This window comes from Triticum urartu, chromosome 7A (genome assembly GCF_056163025.1).
Source record: "Triticum urartu cultivar PI428250 chromosome 7A, HENAU_Tu73, whole genome shotgun sequence".
Classification (NCBI taxonomy): Eukaryota; Viridiplantae; Streptophyta; class Magnoliopsida; order Poales; family Poaceae; genus Triticum; species Triticum urartu.
The window spans coordinates 304,374,223-304,381,658 of NC_141879.1; positions in this window are offsets into that span (position 1 = coordinate 304,374,223).

The window sequence follows — 7,436 nt, forward strand, 5'->3', positions numbered from 1 at the left end:
GAAGTTCTACTAACTTGGTGATGGTGACTAGAGAATTCTGTCAATCACTATTTTATCTGGAAGATTAACTCCCACTTGATTCAAGTGATTGTAGTACCCAGACAATCTAAGCACATGCTCACTGCTTGAGCTATTCTCCTCCATCTTTTAGCTATAGAACTTGTTGGAGACTTCATATCTCTCAACTCGGGTAGTTGCTTGAAATATTAACTTCAACTCCTGGAACATCTCATATGATCCATGACGTTCAAAACGTCGTTGAAGTCCCGATTATAAGCTGTTAACCATGGTGCACTAAACTATCAAGTAGTCATCATATTGAGCTAGCCAAACGTTCATAACGTCTGCATCTGCTCCTGCAATAGGTCTGTCACCTAGCGGTGCATCAAGGACATAATTCTTCTGTGCAGCAATGAGGATAATCCTCAGATCACGGATCCAATCCGCATCATTGGTACTAACATATTTCAACTTAGTTTTCTCTAGGAACATATCAACAATAAAATAGAGGAGCTAAACGCGAGCTATTGATCTACAACATAGATATGCTAATACTACCAGGACTAAGTTCATGATAAATTAAAGTTCAATTAATCATATTACTTAAGAACTCCCACTTAGATAGATATCCCTCTAATCATCTAAGTGATCACGTGATCCAAATCAACTAAATCATAACCGATCATCACGTGAAATGGAGTAGTTTTCAATGGTGAACATCACTATGTTGATCATATGTACTATATGATTCACGCTCGACCTTTCGGTCTCAGTGTTCCGAGGCCATATTTGCATATGCTAGGCTCGTCAAGTTTAACCCGAGTATTTCTGCGTGTGCAAAATTGGCTTGCACCCGTTGTAGATGGACGTAGAGCTTATCACACCCGATCATCACGTGGTGTCTGGGGACGACGAACTTTGGCAACGGTGCATACTCAGGGAGAACACTTTTATCTTGAAATTTAGTGAGAGATCATCTTATAATGCTACCGTCATAAATAAGCAAAGTAAGATGTATAAAATATAAACATCACATGCAATCAAAATATCTGACATGATATGCCCATCATCATCTTGTGCCTTTGATCTCTATCTCCAAAGCATCATCATGATCTCCATCGTCACCGGCATGACACCATGATCTCCATCATCTTGATCTATATCAATGTGTCGTCACATGGTCGTCTCGCCAACTATTGCTCTTGCAACTATTGCTATCGCATAACGATAAAGTAAAGCAATTATTTGGCACTTGCATCTTATGCAATAAAGAGACAACCATAAGGCTTCTGCCAATTGCTGATAACTTCACCAAAACGTGATCATCTCATACAACAACTTATATCTTATCACGTCTTGACCATATCACATCACAACATGCCCTGCAAAAACAAGTTAGACGTCCTCTACTTTGTTGTTGCAAGTTTTACGTGGCTGCTACGGGCTGAGCAAGAACCGTTCTTACCTACGCATCAAAACCACAACGATAGTTTGTCAAGTTGGTGATGTTTTAACCTTCACAAGGACCGGGCATAGCCACACTCGGTTCAACTAAAGTTGGAGAAACTGTCACCCGCCAGCCGCCTGTGTGCAAAGCACGTTGGTAGAACCAGTCTCGCGTAAGCGTACGCGTAATGTCGGTCTGGGCCGCTTCATCCAACAATACCGCCGAACCAAAGTATGACATGCTGGTAAGCAGTATGACTTGTATCGCCCACAACTCACTTGTGTTCTACTCGTGCATATAACATCTACGCATAAAACCTCGCTCGGATGCCACTGTTGGGTAACGTAGTAATTTCAAAATTTTCCTACGCACACGCAAGATCATGGTGATGCATAGCAATGAGAGAGGAGAGTGTTGTCCACGTACCCTCGTAGACCGAAAGCGGAAGCGTTAGCACAACGTGGTTGATGTACTCGTACATCTTCACGATCCGACCGATCAAGTACCGAACGTACGACACCTCCGAGTTCAGCACACGTTCAGCCCGATGACGTCCCTCGAACTCCGATCCAGCCGAGTGTTGAGGGAGAGTTTCTTCAGCACGACGGCGTGGTGACGATGATGATGTTCTACCGACGGAGGGCTTTGCCTAAGCACCGCTACAGTATTATCGAGGTGGACTATGGTGGAGGGGGGCACCACACACGGCTAAAAAATCAAACGATCAATTGTTGTGTCTCTAGGGTGCCCCCTTCCCCCGTATATAAAGGAGCAAGGGGGGAGGTGCGGCCGGCCAGGAGGGTCGCGCCAGGAGGAGTCCTACTCCTACCGGGAGTAGGACTCCCTCCCTTTTCCTTGTTGGATTAGGGGAAGGAGGTGGAGGAGAAGAAGGAAAGGGGGGGCGCCCCCCTCTCCTTGTCCTATTCAGACTAGGGGGAGGGGCGCGCAGCCCTTGCCTTGGCCGCCTCTCCTCTTCTCCACTAAGGCCCACTATGGCCCATTAACCCCCGGGGGGGTTCCGGTAACCCCTTCGGTACTCAGGTAAAATCCTGATTTCACTCGGAACACTTCCGATATCCAAATATAGGCTTCCAATATATCAATCTTCATGTCTCGACCATTTCGAGACTCCTCGTCATGTCCGTGATCATACCCGGGACTCCGAACAACCTTCGGTACATCAAAACATATAAACTCATAATATAACTGTCATCGGAACGTTAAGCGTGCGGACCCTACGGGTTCGAGAACTATGTAGACATGACCGAGACACGTCTCCGGTAAATAACCAATAGTGGAACCTGGATGCTCATATTGGCTCCCACGTATTCTATGAAGATCTTTATCGGTCAGACCGCATAACAGCATACATTGTTCCCTTTGTCATCGGTATGTTACTTGCCCGAGATTCGATCGTCGGTATCTCAATACCTAGTTCAATCTCGTTACCGGCAAGTCTCTTTACTCATTATGTAATACATCATCCCGCAACTAACTCATTAGTTTCAATGCTTGCAAGGCTTAAGTGATGTGTATTACCGAGTGGGCCCAGAGATACCTCTCCGACAATCGGAGTGACAAATCCTAATCTCGAAATACGCCAACCCAACAAGTACCTTCTGAGACACCTGTAGAGCACCTTTATAATCACCCAGTTATGTTGTGACGTTTGGTAGCACACAAAGTGTTCCTCCGGTAAACGGGAGTTGCATAATCTCATAGTCATAGGAACATGTATAAGTCATGAAGAAAGTAGTAGCAACAAATTAAACGATCATTGTGCTAAGCTAACGGAATGGGTCAAGTCAATCACATCATTCTCCTAATGATGTGATCCCATTAATCAAATGACAACTCATGCCTATGGTTAGGAAACTTAACCATCTTTGATTAACGAGCTAGTCAAGTAGAGGCATACTAGTGACACTATGTTTGTCTATGTATTCACACATGTATTATGTTTACGGTTAATACAATTCTAGCATGAATAATAAACATTTATCATGAAATAAGGAAATGAATAATAACTTTATTATTGCCTCTAGGGCATATTTCCTTCACTACGCCTAAGCACTATGATGCTATGAGGAGTAACCTGTGGAGGGGAGCACCACACACGGCTAAGAGAATAACTATTGTGCTTTGGGGTGCCCCCTGCCCCCATTGATGACCCACAAGTATAGGGGATCTGTCGTAGTCCTTTCGATAAGTAAGAGTGTCGAACCCAACGAGGAGCAGAAGGAAATGATAAGCGGTTTTCAGAAGGTATTCTCTGCAAGTACTGAAATAAGTGGTAACAGATAGTTTTGTGATAAGATAGGTTGTAACGAGCAACAAGTAACAAAAGTAAATAAAGTGCAGCAAGATGGCCCAATCCTTTTGTAGCAAAGGACAAGCCGGAACAAACTCTTATAATAGGAAAATCGCTCCCGAGGACACATGGGAATATCGTCAAGCTAGTTTTCATCACGTTCATATGATTCGTGTTCGATACTTTGATAATTTGATATGTGGGTGGACCGGTGCTTGGGTGCTGTTCTTACTTGAACAAGAATCCCACTTATGATTAACCTCTATTGCAAGCATCCGCAACTACAACAAAAGTATTAAGGGTAACCTAACAATAGCATGAAACATATGGATCCAAATCAGCCCCTTACGAAGCAACGCATAAACTAGGGTTTAAGCTTTTGTCACTCTAGCAATCCATCATCTACTTATTACTTCCCAATGCCTTCCTCTAGGCCCAAATAATGGTGAAGTGTTATGTAGTCGACGTTCACATAACACCACTAGAGGCTAGACAACATACATCTTATCAAAATATCAAACGAATACCAAATTCACATGACTACTCATAGCAAGACTTCTCCCTTGTCCTCAGGAACGAACGTAATTACTCACAAAGCATATTCATGTTCATAATCATAGGGGTAATAATATGCATATAGGATCTGAACATATGATCTTCCACCAATTAAACCAACTAGCATCAACTACAAAGAGTAATCAACACTACTAGCAACCTACTAGCACCAATCCCGGACTTTGAGACAAGAATTGGATACAAGAGATGAACTAGGGTTTGGAGATGAGATGGTGCTGGTGAAGATGTTGATGGAGATTTCCCTCTCCCGATGAGAGGAGCGTTGGTGATGACGATGGTGATGATTTCCCCCTCCCGGAGGGAAGTTTCCCCGGCAGAACAGCTCTGCCGGAGCTCTAGATTGGATCCGCCAAGGTTCTGCCTCGTGGCGGCTGAGTCTCGTCCCGAAAAGTTCCTGCTTATTTTTTTCTCATTGAAAGACCTCATATAGGAGAAGATGGGCATCGGAGAGCCACCAGGGGGCCCACGAGGTAGGGGGCGCGCCCTAGGGGGGCGCCCCCACCCTCGTGAGCAGGGTGTGGGCCCCCTGGCCTTCATCTTTGGCGTGGATTTTTCTTTATTTCTTTTAAGACGTTCCATGGAGTTTCAGTACTTTTGGAGTTGCGCAGAATAGGTCTCTAATATTTGCTCCTTTTCCAGACCAGAATTCCAGCTGCCGGCATTCTCCCTCCTTATGTAAACCTTGTAAAATAAGAGAAAATATCCATAAGTATTGTGACATAAAGTGAAATAACATTCCATAATGTGATAAATATCGATATAAAAGCATGATGCAAAATGGACGTATCAACTCCCCCAAGCTTAGACCTCGCTTGTACTCAAGTGAAAAGCCGATAACAATAAATATGTCCTCATGTTTAGAGGTAGAGGCGTCGATAAAAATAAAATACAGACATGAAGGCATCATGATTATTCTCATAACAGCAACATATATAGATTTTGTCATATGATTACTTATGTTCAAGTGATGATCTATTCACAATGCAAAAGTATAAATCATAAGCCTTATTGGGCTCCGACAAACTATAATCTCAGTCATTGAGGCAATTGCAATTTATCATAACATCGGAAAGAGTCTATGTCAGAGCTAAAGAGCAAGTCCACATACTCAACTATCATTTAGTCCTCCATAATTGCTAACACTCACATGATACTTGTGGTTACGGAGTTTTAATCGGACATAGAGAAAGATAGGGGCTTATAGTTTTGCCCCACAACCTTTTACCTCAAGGGTAATGTCAACAATAATGGTTCATGCTCCCCTACATCCAATTAGATATATATATATCATGTTCTTTCCAACATGCTGAGCTTGCCAAAGGATAAAATGAAAAAGAAAAGGTGAAGATCACCATGACTCTAGCACAAGGTAGAAGATAATAATAAAGGATAGGCCCTTCACAGAGGGAAGCAGAGGTTGCCATGCGCTTTTATGGTTGGATATATAAAATCTCAATGCGAAAGAACGTCACTTTATATTGCCCCTTGTGATATGAACCTTTATTATGCAGTCCGTCGCTTTTATTACTTCCACATCACAAGATCGTATAAAGCTTATTTCTCCCACACCAATCAATCATACATATTTAGAGCAATTTTTATTGCTTTGCACTGATGACAACTTACTTGAAGGATCTTACTCAATCCATAGGTAGATATGGTGGACTCTCATGGCAAAACTGGTTTAAGGGTATTTGGAAGCACAAGTAGTATTTCTACTTGGTGTTGAGAATTTGGCTAGCATGAGGGGGAAAGGCAAGCTCAACAAGTTAGAGGATCCATGACAACATACTTTATCTTAGATATAAGAAATACATAACTCATTACGTTGTCTTTCTTGTCCAACATCAACTCTTTAGCATGTCATATTTTAATGAGTGCTCCCAATCATAAAAGATGTCAATGATAACATATCTATATGTGAAAACCTCTCTTTCCTTATTACTTCCTATTAATTGCAACAATGACCAAAGCTATGTATGCCAACTCCCAACAACTTTTAATCATCATACTCTTTCTATGTGAAGTCATTACTCTCAATAAGATCAATATGAACTTTTTTGTTTCTTCTTATTCTTTTTATCTTTTCTTTTATTCACCCAAGATCATGGCAAAATAATTAAGCCCTTGACTCAACACTAATCTTTATTATATATACCTCACGGACTCGATTACATAGAGAGATCATAAAGCAAAACTCAAAACTAGATCATGCCATAAACTTTATTCTACTAGATCAAGATACTACTAATAGGATTGAACTAAGAAAAACGGTAAAGATAAGAGTTGTGATTGTGATACGATACCGGGGCACCTCCCCCAAGCTTGGCAGTTGCCAAGAGGGGAGTGCCCATACCCATGTGATCATGTCTCCTTCTTTGTTGTTGGTGTAATATTCTTGGCGATTATTCCTCTCAGGATACGGTTCTCCTCCTCGAGCTTATTGACTTGCTGCTTGGGGAGAACAAGTGACACTCCTCTTCATATTTTCATAAGTAAGAAATCTAACATTAGAAGGGATAACCGAGTTTGGAATAGCTGAGCTCTTTAGTTCCCCCATCGTGAACCCAGTTCGGAGGCGAGAGGTGACTTCTTGATCCTCCATAGCATCTACTCTCATCAAGTCAGCCTCCATCTCCTCCTCCGTTGCTGGCCCAAAGTGGTCAGCATCGCTGTTTGCCCTTGGTTCTGGTGCCAGATTAGATACCCGGCTCACCCCGATTGACTCTTGAGAAGACATCTTGCTCTAATCTGCAGCAGCAACAGCTCGAAAACAAAAAACAGAGGAAATTTGCGTGATACGGGAGTCAAAACAACCGGGAGATTATATAATGAATTTTTACCGACCAAAATACGTAATGTGCAAGAAAACGGAGTCCGGAAAGCACTCGAGGTGCTCACGAGGTAGGGGGCGCGCCCACCACCCTCATGGGGCCCTCGTGTCCTTCTCGGACTGCTACTTATTTTTCTATTTTTCTAAATATTTTAAAACGGAGAAATATTGCCTTAAAAATTGTTTTGGAGTCGGTTTACTTACCGTATCACATACCTATTCCTTCTCGGAGTCTGAAACGTTCCGAAAAGTGTCCCTTATGTATTCCT